This window comes from Phalacrocorax aristotelis, chromosome W, assembly GCF_949628215.1.
Source record: "Phalacrocorax aristotelis chromosome W, bGulAri2.1, whole genome shotgun sequence".
In the NCBI taxonomy this organism is placed as follows: Eukaryota; Metazoa; Chordata; class Aves; order Suliformes; family Phalacrocoracidae; genus Phalacrocorax; species Phalacrocorax aristotelis.
This window is the reverse complement of record NC_134310.1, coordinates 9,967,606-9,987,090: the sequence shown is the minus strand read 5'-3', so window position 1 is coordinate 9,987,090 and position 19,485 is coordinate 9,967,606. Positions and strand designations below refer to the sequence as shown.

General features: G+C 44.5%; 1 protein-coding gene across 3 annotated transcripts in view; it reads right to left on the bottom strand.

Moving 5' to 3' along the window:
- LOC142049462 (single-stranded DNA-binding protein 2-like) overlaps positions 1-19,485 on the bottom strand; it is a 202,993-nt gene that overhangs the window by 72,616 nt on the left and 110,892 nt on the right. The window lies entirely within an intron of this gene.

The following is a 19,485-nucleotide window of genomic DNA, read 5'->3' as shown; positions in this document are numbered from 1 at the left end:
CATTGTTTCATGTTTTAACATTTAAACTAAGCTTAGGGATGGGATATCTCGGCCATCAGCAATTATCCATATAATCAAACATTCCTTTTGGAAGAAAATAAAGGAGAGTTGGCAAAATAGCCTTGAATTGTCCTTAGGTGACACATGGCCAGATATGGATAAAAAGCATTAGGGTACTTCATCCATAAAGACCACCAAGGACCTCCGAAGAGAGGAAGGCATGGGCATGTGCAGAAGGATCTGAAGCGGAGCCTAGAGGAGTGACTTAATGCCATTACGCAACTTCTGTAGATTAGAATGAGTATGTATTAGATAGGCAGAATATGTATGAATACATTGTATAAATATAATGAGGTAGCGGGCTTTGGTGTGCTTAATTTGTGGAAAACCACTGAGCATCCAGGCTTGTACAACCCTGAAATAAATTAGCAATGCCCCCTCTGAGTGTGTGATTACTGAGTCATTGCACACTGGGTGACGAATCCACTTTTTGGACAACATAAAGACTTACAGTCTTTTGTAACAGTACTCATGCACACACAATGCAGAGTGAGCCGCTTGCAGTTCACTAATCATCTGCCAATATCTGCCCTACAGAATATGCACGACTTACGTTTATTAACTTATTACTCCATGTACTCTCACACTTGCTATCAAAAGGATGCAGATCTGTAAATTATGTTTCCAGGTGTTTGGCACACTGTCTAGGAAATTAAAGAATAATGCTGTAAAGATTTGAAAACTGGCACAAAGATGGACTGACCTTTTTAAACTAAGCAAAAAAGAGATATTCAGTTAATTAAAAAAGATTTTTCAATAGAACATGCTACTAAAGCATGAAGATTGTAATAAGTACTGGCTTCAGAACTGAGTACAAGACTTTTGATTCCCTAGAAAAGCCTGTAATAAAGACCATTCTTATTTATGCAAAGATCTGGTCTATAGGATCAATGTTAAAATATTAATCGCAAATGACAAAAAATGTCAGTCACATAAATTTGAAGTAGCAATTGCATTTGAATCATAATATCTTTTTGTGAAGGACTAACATAAACCTATCAAGTTATTCTATAAAGCTTCAGCAAATAAAGATGATTATCTGCTAGTAATGGTCATTCCTTGAATGCTGCCTGAAGTTCATGAGATTGGAGTATGAGGCTGCTTATTCATACTTAGTATGAGCATACTACTCCCTGGAACATCTCAGGTCCTTCTTCCAGGTCTGTGGTGCTATCTTGGACTCCCAGAGGGGAAAATAAGCAAATGGTGTGTATGCACAGAAATAACTACTGAAGAAAAATGTAATTTTGTTATCCTTTTCTTTTGCATAGCATCTGTGCCTGCCCACTAAGTACTCTCAGAATACCTATATTTCCAAAGAAGAACAGACAAGAAAGTTCTGGGGATTTTTTTAGGCAAAAAACCAGACCTGGTTAAACTGAGCATCGGATTATAATGTCAAGTAAAATCATGAACAGATGTGCAGCTTCCAGATGTACAGGTTTTCTAGCTAAAGAATGACAACAGTAACATCACTGATGAAGAAAATTGATGATGTTAAAAGCTTGAACAACCTAAAACATCTAAAACACTCTGCACTGCAGCCTCAAACTAAGAGGGAGTAGCCCATTAAAAGGGCATTAATAATTATGAGCCTGATTACAATATTATCTTTCCTTGCATACTAATGCTTTATTGTCCCTGTGCTATCTCAGATGTGTCTGTCTTTAGTGGTCATGTGTGAATGTGCTGGTTTTGGCTGAGAAGGGGTTAATTCTCCTCACTGTGGGGGTCGGCTACCTTTCCAGTTTCCCGCGCTCTGCCGCGTGGCGGGGGGGGGGGCTGGGAGGGGCAGGGCCATGGTGGGGACGGCTGACCCCGACTGGCCAATGGCAGGTTCATTCCATACCATGTGACACCATGACCAATATATTGAGGGGGGGCAGTGGCAGCGCGGAGGCGGCGCGGCGTCGGGTCGGTGGGCGGCGAGCGGCTGCGGCGCGTGCGGTTTGTTTCGGCGGTTCGTTCCCCCTCTCCCCTCCCTTCCCCCTCCCCCGGGGCTTTGCGCCTCTCGTTGTTCTCCTTTACATTGCATTTCTGTTGTTGTTTCTTTTAATTTTCATTATTAAACTGTTCTTATCCCAACCCACGAGCGTTACCCTTCTGATTCTCTCCCCCATCTACCTGTGGGGGAATGAGCAAGCGACTGTGTGGGGCTGAGCTGCCGCTAAACCACAACAGTGAAGCACTGTAATATGTCCAACAGAGTTGATGTTACAGAATAAAGCATTTGAACAGGCAAAATAAATCACTGGGCAAACATGTCAACAGTATCAAGTCAGTTATTCAAAATCCTGCAAGTGGAGAGATAGCAAAAAAAGAACCAAGTAGCACCTCCTTTGATATATGACTGGTTTTCTGAAGGCTCCCACCACAAGTTCCACATTTGCTCACATTATTTAAAATAAATTATAACAGGCATTAATACATGTCAGAGTGCCTTAATGAAAAATGGAAAATGGGTCTTAGATGTCCTTCTCAATTGAGATCTCTGCCAGACTATCCTGGTTATGAAACAATGTAAGAGGAGAGAGTGACTTCTCACGGTAGAGTGTTCCTATAGGGATATGCAGATCTGCCCCAGCAGAGTTCACTCTGTTTTCCATTGGTGCTGTGAAAAGCTGAAATCAGGACTCAATAGTCTGAATTGCTATTAAGCAGGTATTCTTTATTGCAGTGCTGGAAAGCGTCACCACACTTCAAAAGTCACTTTAAAACCGAACAGAGCAAAAGAAAAAATGGTAATGTTTACTTAACAGGTAAAAAAAAAAGAATGAATATTCCAAAACAGGGTGGAAAAGAGAGTTTAAAATTATATCTGTTAAGATTTCTAGTAGCCATTAAACTTCCCTAACAAACCTTAATTTTAAAATATGTCTAAAGATAACATTTAGGTAATTAAGTCTCAATAGTTTTTCTTTTTAAATATATTTTGATTACAGTTTTGTAATCTGACTTAGCAATGATACCAGAGGAATCCAGCTCCATTCATTCAACCTGAGTGAATAGCACACAATTTTCAATGCCTGATAAAATGGCTACTGTAATAGTAGCAGCCATGCAGAACAATTCTTTGTCTACTAAGCTACAGACATAGCAATGTTAACATAGCAATGAATGAACATCAGTCTATCTCACATATTTATAGATGTAAAGAAATTTATTACTTTTGGAGATGCTGGCACTATTGATTCCTATGAAGGGGATATGGCTCTAAAGTGAACATGTTTTAGGAGGAGCAGACATGTTACTGGAGAAGACATATAGAAAGGAGCCTGACAAAGTAAGTATATGGGGTTGGACAGTTTCTACAGCCTCCTCAGAAAGCTGTTTGTTTGAGGACTGAAGCCCTGTTTTGGAAAGCTGCTCTGGGGGTGGCCAAAAGATCTGAACAATGCTATCATACAGTAATAAAACAGAGGTTGGCAAAAGGGAATTCTTTGTGATGGTGAAGGGAGAAGGAAAGCAACATCTTGCGGAAGTGATTACACCACAAGTGGTCCAGACTGAAGGCCTGTAACTAGTGGTGTTCCCCAGGGATCTGTGCTGGGTCCAGTCCTGTTCAATCTATTCATCAATGACCTGGACTAAGGCACAGAGTGTAACCTCAGAAAGTTCGCTGATGATACCAAGCTGGGAGGAGTGGCTGATACACCAGAAGGCTGTGCTGCCATCCAACGAGACCTGGACAGGCTGGAGAGCTGGGCCGAGGGGAACCTCATGAAATTCAGCAAAAGCAAGTGCAAGGTCCTGCACCTGGGGAGGAACAACCCCATGCACCAGTACAGGTTGGGGGCTGACCTGCTGGAAAGCAGCTCCGCTGAGAAGGACCTGGAAGTGCTGGTGGACAGCAAGTTGACTATGAACCACCAACGTGCCCTTGTGGCCAAGAAGGCCAATGGTATCCTGGGGTGCATTAAAAAGAATGTGGCCAGCAGGTCAAGAGAGGTTATCCTGCCCCTGTACTGCACCCTAGTGAGACCACATCTGGAGTACTGTGTCCAGTTTTGGGCCCCCTAGTTTAAGGAGGACAGGGAACTGCTCAAGCAAGTCCAGAGGAGAGCTACCAAGATGATCAGGGGACTGGAGCATCTCCCTTATGAGGAAAGGCTGAGAGACTTGGGTTTGTTCAGCCTGGAGAAGAGAAGACTGAGGGGGGATCTTATCAATACCTATAAATATCTAAAGGCTGGGTATCAGGACGATGGTACTAGACTCTTTTCAGTAGTGCCCAATGAGAGGATAAGGTGCAATGGGCACAAGTTGGAACACAGGAAGTTCCACCTCAATATGAGAAAAAACTTCTTTACTGTGAGGGTCACATAGCAGTGGAATGGGCTGCCCAGAGAGGCTGTGGAATCTCCTTCCCTGGAGACATTCAAAACCCACCTGTGCCCCCTGCTCTAGGTGTACCTGCTCAAGCAATGGGGTTGGACAAGATGATCTCCAGAGGTCCCTTCCAAACCCTAACATTCTGTGTTTCTGTTATTTAATTATTGTCAGTTCTAATTGTTTCTGGAGAAAAAGGTCTTAACTAGAAGGGAACCAGCTCTTTGCTTCATGGTAGTTACTAAAAGTTATTTTAATCTACTATGTTAATGTTGGACATTTTTTGTTTGTGGACCATGATGTTAAAGGGAGGTATTCAAAGTGTTGGTTTTAGTTGTCCTAAGTTATTTGCATTTTGATTACATTTTGTAGTCTATGGAAACTACATAAAACCATTTCTCCTCTGTATTTCTGGGAGTAGGAAGGAGGACAGAATAATGCAAAGTGTGAGTGGCTACAATAGTAGGTCAGTTTTGTCACACCTTGCTAAATAATGGTGTGTGCTGCTTTATAATTGTAAGAATTTTGTAGTTATAGGCATTCCACAGTAATTTAGGCTTAGGTGTTAATGAAATTACAATTTCTGTCTTTCATTATGTAATGTGCTGGGGTTTGTTTCTATTTTCATGTTTGTTTGTGATTTTTTTTCCCCCAAAGGCCAACGAAGTCCCAAAACGAGAAATAAAGCATTTTCAGTGTTTTAGGTATTATATGTTTTCTAGCCTGCACTATACAAACATTTTTAAAACTTATATCAGATAGATCAATAAACAAACCTGAGGCAGCTGCATTGAAATATTCTTATTTAGCCTGTTCTGATGAATTATTCACTTCTCCTTTCACAGTCTCACTACAAACTGTAGCTTCTTTTTGCTTGCATTACAAGTTGTTCATAATCTATATTTCCATTCTATTTCTAAATTTAAAATATTTGCAATATTTTAATTTTGCTTTTCTTAAAAAGAAAATGTTAATTGTTTAATTTCTTCATATAGTTTACCTACTTAAAATTGAAAACTTTTTTTTTTCTATCATCTAAAATACTGAATTTATGGTATCTCTACAATTATTAAAATTGTCTACTTGAATAACAACTACTGTGAACATTCATTGATCTACCCAAGCAACACTAGACAATGTAAAAATATAAGATTACATTAAAAAATGCAAAATAGCCCCTGATCAGTAGCTGCTGGTAGCCATACTTTAGACTAATTTTTACCAATAATGAAATTATACAGTAAATACAAAATAAAAATACAAACAGATTAGTTAATCCATTAATTCAGTATCTGCAAATATTGAAATCACATAAAAAGATCATAAGAGCAACTTGCAATATACAGGTCATTTTCTGAAGCTATCACAAAAAGTGGTTTGTGACAGAAGCTCATGGGGCAAATTCCATATGTGATCAAAATATTTTACAAAGAAAAGGACATGAGTTTATCCATAAAATTTCTAATCGTTCTCATTCACTAATCTGGACATTTCATTTTTAGTATTTTGCTTAGAGCAAGACATCCTTATTTTTATCCAAAGTAAGGTTTTAACATGTGTTACTAAATTTTCCATGAGAAGGCAATCTCCAATTTTTTGGAAGTCGATTTGGAATGAATAAGAGAAGTTGGATCTCATATATAAGGCAGATCTATGGCTACTCTTGCCAACTCAATTCCCTCATCACCCAAGCCTCCTTCACAAATGTCTTCCACATCAGTTCTAATTCTGCATCTTTAGCTGGACAATACTAGTCCCTGATGAATTCCTAGAGGTGCTTGATGCCCACTTCCTCCTCAGCTGCATCAAGCAAACCTCTCCTGCTACTGGTTCATTTGGAGTCAGTGCCCTTGTCCTCTGTAGCAAAGCATGAGCACGTTACAGGTGAGTTGTGCTGTGAAGACCAGGCAAGTAAAAAACCATGCTGGACTCCAGACAGGGACAAGCTAGTGCCTCTAGATTACATTGAAACTACTAGCACTACTGTCCATGAAGTAGGCAAGATCAAACTACTGTCTAAGATTCGGTGATGCTGAAGCTGGCATCAGAGAGCAAGGCGGAGCAACAGTTTGTTGAGAACACAGCAGTAGTGTCAGGATGAGGAATCAGCTGCATCAATAACTTTGGCTTGGACCTAATAAGGCATAGATGATTGCCAGTCTGGAAATGTTGGTTGCTGTAAATGTACACCATAATACTTTTAATTTATATAGGAGCACAAGTTTCAATGATAGATCAACATACCTATGAAGGTAAAGCTCCTTTAAAGAAAGAAGCAGATTCAGTAGTAGATGTTAATGGTGCAATTAACATTTATTCAGTCAGCTGTACAGGCTAAATTATTATTGTCTAATGGATATACTGTACAATTGTTGTTATTATTAGGCAAAATGAATATTTTGGGAACAGATACTCTGAAAGGACAGTCTTGGATAGATAGCTGGGGCAAAAGGGAAATTGATAGTCCTCCAGTTACAGGAGTACTTGGTTAAAAACTAATCTCCATATGATTAAGGCTGTAAATCTGCTATAAATAGCCCCATCCCTGCCTAATAGTAAACCAGTTAACATTTCTCAGTATAAGTATCTGTTCCTGCCATAAAACATGTGACAGAATTAAGCAACTAAAGCAATGGGGTATTACAGAAGAAAAACATTCACTATAACAGCCTCATATGGCCCATTAAAAAAACCAGACAGGATATGGTGCATAACTATTGACTATAGGGTTGCTACCCCTAGCATAGTAGATATAGTTAATAAAATAAATTAATGTCACTGACAGGGTTAGATATAAAAGATATATTCTTTGTGATCCCAATACAAGAGCATGACTGTTGTGGTTTAGCCTCAGCTGGCAACTCAGCCCCGCACAGCTGCCCACTCACTCCCCTACCAGTGGGACAGGGGAGAGAATCAGAAGAGTAAAAGTGAGAAAGCTCATGGGTTGAAATAAGAACAGTTTAATAATTAAAATAAAACAATAACTACAACATCATCATGAAAAAGAAAATAACAAGAGGTGAAACCTGGGGCAGGGGGAGAAGGGGGAATGAACAACCAAAACAAACAACATACAGCAAAACCACAACCACCTCCCCTACACACTAACTCCCCCTGTTAATATACTGGTCATGGCGTCACATGGTATGGAATATCCCATTGGCCAGTTTGGGCCAGCTGTCTCGACTGTGGCCCCTCCCCTCCTGGCCTCTTGCCCACTGGCAGAGCATGGGAAGCTGGAAGGCTCCCTGACTACTATAGGCGCTACTTAGGGATACTTAGCTGCTACTTAACAACTAAAGCATCAATGTGCCATTGGCACTTTACCAGCTACAGTGAAGAGAATTAACTCTATCCCAGCCAAAAGCAGCACAATGACAACCCGAAGTTTGCTTTTACATGGGGTGGAATACAATACAGCTTTAATCACTTACCCCAAGATTTTAAACATAGCTCCACCGTTGCCAATGCCATGTTAGCTAAAGACCACTCAACCTACCACCTGATGTAAGAATTTTACAATATATAGATGATCTTCTAACTACTGGAGGACCAAATGAGGAAATGATTCACCAAAGTGTGAACGTTATTATCCAGCATTTACAGGAATTAAATATTAGCATTCCTGACTCAAAACAGCAAGGACTAAGTTAAGAGGTTACATTTTTAGTTACCTGTCATGGTTTAGCCCCAGTCAGCAACTAAGCACTACACAGCCGCTCGCTCACTCCCCCCACCCCAGTGGGATGGGGGAGAGAATCAGAAGGGCAAAAGTAAGAAAACTCGTGGGTTGAGATAAGAACAGTTTAATAATTAAAATGAAATACTAGTAGTAATAGCAATAGTAGCAGTAATAACAATAACAATAATAATGTAACAAAAAGGAAAACAACAAGAGAAAGGCTGATACCACCAGTCACCGAGCCATGATCATTGCCTCCCTCCCCAGGCCAACTCCTCCCACTTAATATACTGGGTATGACCTTATATGATATGGAATATTCCTTTGGCCAGTTTGAATCCGCTCTCTTAGCTGCGCCCCCTGTCCTCCCGGCTTCTTGTGCACCCGGCAGAGCATGGGAAGCTAGAAGAGTCCTTGACTAGTATAAGCACTACCCAGCAACAACCAAAACATCTGTGTGTTATCAACATTGTTTTCATACTAAGTCCAAAGCACAGCACTATGCCAGCTGCAGTGAAGAAAATTAACTCTATCCCAGCTAAAATCATGACACAGCTGTACCAGTGGGTCATCAGTTTGTATAAACAGCCTTCTCCGAGATAGATAGTAGAGCGTAATGTCTTCCTGAGCTAGCCAGACCAGCATGGGAGAAGTATATAAGTGGCTCAGCCTAACATAAAGTAGAAAAACTGGACAACTAAAAAAAGAACCTTTGAAGAGAGCAATGGGCTTGAGCTGGCTTCAACCCATGTATTCCTTCCTGGCGACTGGGGATGACAGTGAGCATATAGAGACCAGTAATGGGAATTGCAGTCATATTGTGATTCAACTATATACTGCAATTGGTATATTATGCTTGTGTTGTGATTTCAGTATATTGCTGTATCATTCTGCTAAATCAAAATCCCATGTAGTGTCAAATATCTTCAAATAAGTAAAATTGGTATTAAACATTAAACCCTCCTTGCGTGGTATATCTAAAAGAACCTGCTCAGAGAGTTTTGGACTCTGACACTAATCGGCATTGTGGACAGGACATTCCTGAGGGTGAATGCTATTTACTAACACTTCGGCAGTAACGGGATTTCTGATTCAGCATTATAGTCATGAATAAGAGCCTAAGAGAGGTGACTAGCGCTGTAAGGAAGGGTAGTGATAAGACCAGCTACAGACAGGACTACCACCATTTAGAGGGTATAAATCATTATGAATAGCAACAAAAGCTGGAAAAAGCTAGCTGATAAATTTGAAAAAGAGGGATGGATAAATCCTAATTGGGATTTTTTCATGGGTAGAAGAACATTGTAGTGATTCCAATAATATTTGGGATTAATTTGAAAAATGGAAAGGTTCTAAAAAGTTGAAGAAAGGAGAGGGGAAAGCAGGCTTTTGCTGTTTGTTAGGAAGTTGCTTGAGAGCTGTAGTGGAAAAGATAGAAGAGGAGGTTGTGCTGGTTTTGGCTGAGAAGGGGTTAATTCTCCTCTCTGTGGGGGTCGGCTACCTTTCCAGCTTCCCGTGCTCTGCCGCCTGGCAGGGGGTGGGGGGGGGTGGGGGAGGGGCAGGGCCGTGGTGGGGCAGCTGACCCCGACTGGCCACTGGCATGTTCATTCCATACCATGTGACACCATGACCAGTATATTGAGGGGGGGGGCAGGTGGCAGCTCGGGAGCGGTGCGGTGTCGGGTCGGCAGGTGGCTGCGGCGCATGCAGTTTGTTTCGGCAATTCGTTCCCCCTCTCCCCTCCCTTCCCCCTCCCACGGGGCTTTGCGCCTCTCCTTGTTCTCCTTTACATTGCATTTCTGTTGTTGTTTCTTTTAATTTTAATTATTAAACTGTTCTTATCCCAACCCACGAGCATTACCCTTCTGATTCTCTCCCCCATCTACCGGTGGGGGAATGAGCGAGCGACTGTGTGGGGCTGAGCTGCCGGCTAAACCATGACAGTCTTTTTGGCGCCCAACGTGGGGCTCAAGGGTTGGAGATAATAACAGCTGCTGGTCACAGCACCATGTTGTCCTTTTTGCAGTTGGTGTTAAAGATTGGTATTGGTTTGTTTAGTCTGCTGTGTTCTGCTGTGATTAGTAATGTTTTGCCTAAGAGATTTGTTATGCAAACACTGGTATTCAGCTTTATCTGGTATTTGAGGTTTTTGCTGAAACTGTTACTCTACTCTGGATACCACCTTGCTGAGGCGATTAGCAATTATACCTCCTCCTCTGAGAGATTTTATATGGAGGAAATACAGAATAGTACCTTTGCAACTTTGTTCTATGATGTCTGTGCCTTTGTTACAACCACCTTTTTGTATCTTGAACATCCTTGGGTGGTTAAGGTGCACTTATTGTTAGTTTTTGGGCATGTTGTTTTGGTTTTGACTAAGCAACTCAAGAATATCGCCCAGAAATCTGCCCTGAGGCTTGATAGTTACGAGTGGCAGGGCATTTGGGATAGCATGGGCAAATACCTAGGGCAGTGGGCACCCCCAGTGTTTTGGAGTTTCACCCCTGAACAAGCGCAGAACCCTGAAAAACTAGTAGAATATCTGGAGAAAGTATGTTGTTATGCTGGGAACTCCAGAGAGACACAGATAACTGCAACGTGCTGGGGCCTGGCCCATGGGTACTGAGCCCTGCTCAACAGTATTCATTGCCCCAGGGGGAAGAGAATGTCTCTGGATTGAAATGCAAAGTGACAGGCACTGTAGACAATCTAGCCCTGACAACAAGCACTGCAGCCACTCAAACCCCCACAACAAGTAGTGGAGTTAGCTCAGAAAATAAACCCGTACCAGTATCAGTTGCCCCCATACACAAGATGAAATACTGGAAGCAGGCATCAACTCGTTTAGAATGGGATGATGAAGAACCAGGACCATCACGGGGAGAGGAGGGAGAAGTAATAAATGAAGTACAGACCACCCGATCCCTGTCCTTGAGCGAGTTGCGAGATATGCGAAAAGATTTCAGCCCTCCTTCAGGTGAACACATTGTCACCTGGCTGCTCTGATGCTGGGATAAATGGGGCCAGTAGCCTGGAACTAGAGGGAAAAGAAGCCAAACAACTGGGATCCCTTTCTGGGGAAGGGGGCATTGACAAAGCAATTGGGAAAAAACCACAAGCCCTCAGCCTCTGGAGGCGACTCCTGTCCAGACTGAAGAAAAGGTATCCCTTCAAAGAAGATGTTACATATTGCCCAGGAAATTGGACAACTATGGAGAAAGGCATCCAGTATCTCAGGGAATTAGCTGTGCTTGAGGTGATTTATGGTGACCTGGAGGATCAACAGCCATCCAAAGATCCAGATGAAGCCGAGTGCACATGACCCATGTGGCGGAAGTTTGTACAGAGCGCACCATCTTCGCATGCAAACTCATTGGCAGTAATGTCCTGGAAAGATGACGAGACACCAATGGTGGCGGAGGTGATTGATAGACTCTGGGATTACGAAACAAATATCTCTTCCTCGCTCGTCTCTGCTGTGGAGAAACTATCCCAAGAGGTCCAGCAACTCAAAGAAGATCTGTCCTACTTCCCACCTCGACAGAGTAGTGTCTCAGCTGTTAGGAATAAGCGTCCTTTGGCTCAAAGGAGACGATACACACCATGGGCCACCCTATGGTTCTACCTGTGTGACCACGGAGAGGACATGAGGACGCGGGATGGAAAAATCTACCTTGACCCTAGAGGCATGGGTACGTGAGCAGCAAGGAAGAGCAATCACTCAGGGAGGTTCTTCCAGGAAAGCTGCTGCTCCAGTTTCCAGTGAGCAGGTCCCCAGACAGAGAAGCAGAAGCGCTGATTTTCTTTCTAAGTGTAATAGAGGGACTCTTGATTCACAATTTCAGGAAGTGAGTTGTGAATGTCATGATCAGGACTAGAGGGGCCCTGCCTCCAGCCAGGTGGAGGAAAGGGATAACCGGGCTTACTGGACTGTGTGGATCCAATGGCCTGGCACATCCGACCCACAGGAGTATAAAGCTTTAGTGGACATCCCCCGTGCACAGTTAACCTTAATGCCATCAAACTATAAAGGGGCAGAACCCATCAGCATTGCTGGAGTGACAGGGGGATCCCAAGAGCTAACTGTATTGGAGGCCGAAGTGAGCCTAACTGGCAATGAGTGGCAGAAGCACCCCATTGTGACTGGCCCAGAGGCTCCGTGCATCCTTGGCATAGACTACCTCAGGAGAGGGTATTTCAAGGACTCAAAAGGGTACAGGTGGGCTTTTGGTGTAGCTGCCTTGGAGACGGAGGAAACTAAACAGCTGTCTACCTTGTCCGGCCTCTCGAAGGACCCTTCTGTTGTGGGGTTGCTGAAGGTCGAAGAACAACAGGTGCCAATCGCCACCACAACAGTGCACCGGCGGCAATATCGCACCAACAGAGACTCTCTGATCCCCATCCATGAGCTCATTCACCAACTGAGGAGCCAAGGAGTCATCAGTAACACTCACTCACCCTTTAACAGTCCCATATGGCCAGTGCGGAAGTCTAATGGAGAGTGGAGACTAACAGTAGACTATCGTGGCCTGAATGAAGTCACTCCACCGTTGAGTGCTGCTGTGCCAGACATGCTAGAACTTCAATACGAACTGGAGTCAAAGGCAGCCAAGCGGTATACCACAGCTGATATTGCTAATGCATTCTTCTCCATCCCTCTGGCAGCAGAATGCAGGCCACAGTTTGCTTTCACATGGAGGGGAGTCCAGTACACCTGGAATCGACTGCCCCAGGGGTGGAAACACAGTTCTACCATTTCCCATGGACTGATTCAGACTGTACTGGAACAGGGAGAAGCTCCAGACCACCTTCAATACATTGATGACATCATCGTGTGGGGCAACACAGCGGAAGAAGTTTTTGAGAAAGAAGAAAAAATAGTTCAAATCCTTCTGAAATCTGGTTTTGCCATAAAGCAAAGTAAGGTGAAGGGACCCGCACGAGAAACCTAGTTCTTAGGAATCAAATGGCAAGATGGTCGTCGTCAGATTCCAATGGATGTGATCAACAAAATAGCAGCCATGTCTCCACCAACCAGCAAAAAGGAAACACAAGCTTTCTTGGGTGTTGTGGGTTTTTGGAGAATGCATACTCCACATTACAGTCTGATCGTAAGCCCTCTCTATCAAGTGACCCGGAAGAAGAATGATTTCAAATGGGGCCCTGAGCAATGACAAGCCTTTGAACAGATTAAACAGGAAATAGTTCATGCAGTAGCTCTTGGGCCAGTCCGGGCAGGACAAGATGTAAAAAATGTGCTCTACACCACAGCCGGGGAGAATGGCCCTACCTGGAGCCACTGGCAGAAAGAACATGGGGAGACCCGAGGTCGACCCCTAGGGTTTTGGAGTTGTGGATACAGAGGGTCTGAATCCCGCTATACTCCAACTGAACAAGAGATATTGGCAGCATATGAAGGGGTTCAAGCTGCTTCAGAAGTGGTTGGTACTGAGGCACAGCTGCTCCTGGCACCCCGACTGCCAGGGCTGGGCAGGATGTTCAAAGGAAACGTCCCCTCTACACACCATGCAACTGATGCTACGTGGAGTAAATGGGTTGCCCTGATCACCCAGCGGGCTCGAGTAGGAAACCCCAGTCGCCCAGGAATCTTGGAAGTGATTATGGACTGGCCAGAAGGCAAAGACTTTGGAATATCACCAGAGGAGGAGGTGACACGTGCTGAAGAAGCCCCACTGTATAACAAACTGCCAGAAAAGGAGAAGCAATATGCCCTGTTCACTGATGGGTCCTGTCGCCTTGTGGGAAAGCACCGGAGATGGAAGGCTGCTGTATGGAGTCCTACACGACAAGTAGCAGAAACTGCTGAAGGAGAAGGTGAATCGAGCCAGTTTGCAGAGGTAAAGGCCATCCAGCTGGCCTTAGACATCGCTGAATGGGAAAAGTGGCCACTGCTCTAACTCTGTACTGACTCCTGGATGGTGGCAAATGCCCTGTGGGGCTGGCTGCAGCAGTGGAAGCAAAGCAACTGGCAGCACAGAGGCAAACCCATCTGGGCTGCCGCATTGTGGCAAGATATTGCTGCCCGGGTAGAGAACCTGGTTGTAAAGGTATGTCATGTGGATGCTCACGTCCCCAAGAGTCGGGCCACTGAAAAACATCGAAACAACCAGCAGGTAGATCAGGCTGCCAAGATTGAAATGGCTGAGGTGGATCTGGACTGGCAACATAAGGGTGAACTATTTCTAGCTCAGTGGGCCCATGACACCTCAGGCCATCAAGGGAGAGATGCAACATACAGGTGGTCTCGTGATCGAGGGGTGGACTTGACCATGGATGTTATTGCACAAGTTATCTACAAAGGTGAAACATGTGCTGCAGTGAAGCAAGCCAAACATGTAAAGCCTCTGTGGTATGGGGAACGATGGCTGAAATATAAATATGGGGAGACCTGGCAAATTGACTATATCACACTCCCACAAACCTGCCAAGGCAAGTGCCATGTGCTTACAATGGTAGAAACAATGACTGGCTGGCTGGAAACATATCCTGTCCCCCACGCCACTGCCCGGTACACTATCCTGGGTCTCGAAAAACAAGTCCTGTGGCGACATGGCACCCCAGAGAGAATTGAGTCAGCCAAAGGGACTCATTTCTGAAATAACCTCATAGACACCTGGGCGAAGGCGCACAGCATTGAGTGGGTGTATCATATCCCCTATCACGCTCCAGCTTCTGTGACAAATGAATGGTACAATGGACTGTTAAAGACTACACTGAGAGCAATGGGGGGGTGGAAGATTCAAGCACTGGGATACACATTTAGCAAAAGCCACATGGTTAGTCAACACGAGGGGATCTGCCAACCGAGCTTGCCCTGCCCAGTCAGAAATCCTACATACTGTGGAAGGGGATAGAGTTCCTGTAGTGCACGCAAAAATTATGCTGGGCAAAACAGTCTGGGTGCTTCCTGCCTCAGGCAAAGGCAAACCCATTCGTGGGATTGCTTTTGCTCGAGGACCTGGGTGTACTTGGTGGGTGATGCGGGAGGATGGAGAAGTCCGGTGTGTGCCTCAAGGGGATTTGATTTTGGGTGAAAACAGTCAATGAACTGAATGGCACAATGCGAACTGCTATATAATATTGTGTGTCACCTCTGTGTTGTATCAATGATATCAGACTACGAGCCTCCCAATCCATGGAAGATGAACTTTGATGAAACAAGCAAAGTGCAGCAGTGATGGAACGATGACTGACTCGGTATGCAGCAGCCCAATGCCAAACACACCATCTCTCCCACCCTGAAAGACTGATACGACAGATGGAGCCCAGAGTCATGGACTGGGTGAACTCAATGGACATTTTAATGGACATTTTACAGGGAAGGTCCATGAACTAAGGGAATGACGTCTCTGTATTATGTCAAAGGATGGGAAGGGGAGGGGTGGTGGTTGGTAGGGTTGTATTGCATCATATGGGACCTGGGCATGGTGTAAATGGTATGGAATAAGGGGTGGAGAATGTGCTGGTTTTGGCTGAGAAGGGGTTAATTCTCCTCCCTGTGGGGGGTCGACTACCTTTCCAGCTTACCACGGCCCGGCCCTTGTCCGCTGGAGGCTGGGAGAGGCAGGGCCACGGTGGAGGTGGCTGACCCCGACTGGCCAATAGGATGTTAATTCCATACCATGTGACACCATGACCAGTATATTAAGGGGGGGCAGTTTGCGGCTCGGGAACGGCGCGGCGTCAGGTCGGTGAGTAGCTGCGTCGCGTACGGTTTGTTTCGGTGGTTCTTTCCCCTCCCCCGGGCTTTTGCGCCTCTCATTGTTCTCCTTTACATTGCATTTCTGTTGTTGTTTCTGTTAGGTTTAATTATTAAACTGTTCTTATCCCAACCCACGAGCGTTACCCTTCTGATTCTCTCCCCCATCTACCAGTGGGGGAGTGAGCGAGCGACTGTTTCGGGCTGAGCTGTAGGCTAAACCCCGACACCCCAGACAGCAACGAAGTCCCACAGACCTGCTCACTCACTCCTCCCTGGTGGGATGGGGGAGAGAATCAGAAGGGTAAAAGTGAGAAAACTCATGGGTTGAGATAAAGACAGTTTAAAAGGGAAAAGCAAAAGCCACGTGTGCAATCAAAGCAAAATAAAGAAGTCATTCACTCCTTCCCATTGGCAGGCAAGTGTTCAGCCATCGCCAGGAAAGCAAGGCTCCATCACACATAACGATTACTTGGGAAGACAACACCATCACTCCAAACATCCCCCCCACTTCCTTCTTCTTCCCCCAGCTTTATATGCTGAGCATGACATCATATGGTATGGAATATCCCAGTGGTCAGTTGGGGTCAGCTGTCCTGGCTGTGTCCACACCCAACTTACTGTACACCCCCAGCCTACTCACTGGTGGGGTGGTGCACTGGTTTTGGCTAAAAGAGAGTTAATTCTCTTCACTGCAGTGCCTGTAGTAGTCAGGAACCTATCCAGCTTCCCATGCTCTACCATGTGGGCAAGAGGCCAGGAGGGGCGGGGCCACAGCCAAGACAGGTGACCCCAACTGGCCGATGGGATATTCATTCCATACCATGTGGCACCATGACTAGTATATTAACCAGGGCAGTTGGTGTGCAGGGGGGCAGTTGTGGTTTGGGGGCTGGTGGTGTCAGTTTAGAAGGTGGTGAGTAGCTGGGTCCTGTGCTGTTTGTTTTGGTTGGTCATTCCCTCTTTCCCCTGCCCTGGGTTTTGCACCTCTCTCATTGTTTTCCTTTCCATTGCAGTGTTGTTGTTATTGTTTTACTTTAAATTACTAAACTGTTCTTATGTCAATCCATGAGCTTTACCCTTTTGATTCTCTCCTCCATCCTGCTGGTGGGGGAGTGAGCAAGAGGCTGTGTAGGGCTGAGTTGCTAGCTAAACCACAGCAGGTGGTGTGAAAAGCACAAAAGGCCTTGACTCTGTGTAAGCACTACTAAGCAATTACAAAGACATCCCTGTATATCAACACTGTTTTCAGCGCAAACCCAGAATGTATCCCCATACTAGGTACTATGAAGAAAATTAACTCTATCCTAGCCAAAACCAGCGCAATGCTGAAAATTTTTATAGTTTGCTGTATAATCTTAATTTATAACTTCAAAATGTTATATAATGGAATTAGAGTTTCATAATTTGGTCATTGGGCATTGTTAAACTGAAGTTGTTGCGTCTGAGAAATTCTGAGCTGTGTTGTTCAGCCTTTCTGGATAAAATACGAAAACAATAGATGTGTTTATGTAAAATGGTAAAGAATGAAAAGAATAAAGCTTTTTCCTAGCTTTCTTCATGAGATGGTACTTGAAACAACTTGTATAAGAGCAAGTCTCTCTCCATCTTTCTTGTAAGCCCCCTTTAAGTACTGAAAGGCCATAATAAGGTGTCCCTGGAGTCTTCTCTTCTCCAGGCTGAACAACCCCAACTCTCTCAGCCTCTCTTCATAGGAGAGGTGTTCCAGCCCTCTGATCATGTTTATGGCCCTTCTCTGGACCCAGAGCTGAACACAGTACTCCAGGTGGGGTCTCACCAGAGTGGAGCAGAGGGGGAGAATCACCTCCCTCGACCTGCTGGCCATTCTTCTTTTTAAGCAGCACAGGATATGATTGGCTTTCTGGGCTGCAAGTGCACATTACCAGCTCATGTCCAGCTTTTCATCCACTAGGTGATGGTTGGTTTTTTTTCTCTCCTTGAGTTACATGACACATAAAACATAAACAAAGTATTTCTAATTCTAAAATATTTACATTAAACTTCAAGAACAGAACCAATTTCTCTGAGCCAACATACACACTTTCATGACAAACATTTGTCTTTTCAGGCCTGACATATATTATGTAAATATGCCTGAGTTCAGAAACTTGTTCACTCAGAAAAAAAAATTCTAATTGCAAATCTCAGTAGAAAATAAAAATTGAATCCATTTGAGAAAATATGGAGGTGCTGCAAATACTTACGCTTGGTATGAATGCACATAATCTTTTTAAAGCCCAAATAGGCCTCTGCTTTTCCATTTATTTAATCTTTACTAAGATGAACATTGCTGGTACTGCAAGCAGTTACAGCATCCACCTTGAGAGTCACTTCATGTTCCTGCTGCCAGCTATGGAAGATTCTTCTCCTCTCAGTATCACAGAATGTTAGGGGTTGGAAGGGACCTCTGGAGATCATCTTGTCCAACCCCATTGCTTGAGCAGGTATACCTAGAGCAGGGGGCACAGGAACACGTCCAGGTGGGTTTTGAGCGTCTCCAGAGAAGGAGATTCCACAGCCTCTCTGGGCAGCCTGTTCCAGTGCTCTGTCACCCGCACAGTAAAGAAGTTTTTCCTCATATTGAGGTGGAACTTCCTGTGTTCCAACTTGTGCCCATTGCCCCTTGTCCTGTCATTGAGCACCACTGAACAGAGTCCAGTCCCATCCTCTTGACACCCACCCTTCAGCTATTTATAAGCATTGATGAGATCCCCCCTCAGTCTTCTCTTCTCCAGGCTGAACAAACCCAAGTCTCTCAGCCTTTCCTCATAAGGGAGATGCTCCAGTCCCCTGATCATCTTGGTAGCTCTCTGCTGGACTTGTTTGAGCAGTTCCCTGTCCTTCTTAAACTGGGGAGCCCAAAACTGGACACAGTACTCCAAATGCAGTCTCACCAGGGCAGAGTAGAGGGGGAGGATAGCCTCCCTCAACCTGCTGGCCACATTCTTTTTAATGCACCCCAGGATACCGTTGGCCTTCTTGGCCACAAGGGCACATTGCTGGCTCAGGGTCATTGTCCAGGTCATTGATGTATATATTGAACAGGACTGGACCCAGTACAGACCCCTGGGGAACACCACTAGTAACGGTCCTCCAACCAGACTCTGCCCCGTTGATCACAACCCTCTGAGCTCTGTTGCTGAGCCAGTTCTCAATCCACCTCACTGTCCGCTCATCTAACCCACACTTTGTTAGCTTGTCTATGAGGATGTTATGGGAGACAGTGTCGAATGACTTACTGAAGTCAAGATAGACAACATCCACTGCTCTCCCTTCGTCGACCCAGCCAGTCACACCATCATAGAAGGCTATCAGGTTGGTCAACCTGATAGGTCTCACTAGCTTGATAAAAATGTATACACAATATATACAAAAATATATACATATATGTATTGGGTCTGGCTGGAATGGAGTTAACTTTCTCCATAGCAGCCTGTATGGTGCTGTGTTTCAGATTTGTTGCTAAAACAGTGTTGATAATACACCGGTGTTTTGGCTATCGCTGAACACTGCTTGCAGAGCAGTATCAAGGCTTTCTCTTTTCTCCGCACAGCGAGTAGGTTGAGGGTGGCCAAGAAGTTGGGAGGGAAGACAGCCGGGACAGCTGACCCAAATTGACCAAAGGAATATTTCATGCCATATAACATCATGCTCAGCAATAAAAATGGAA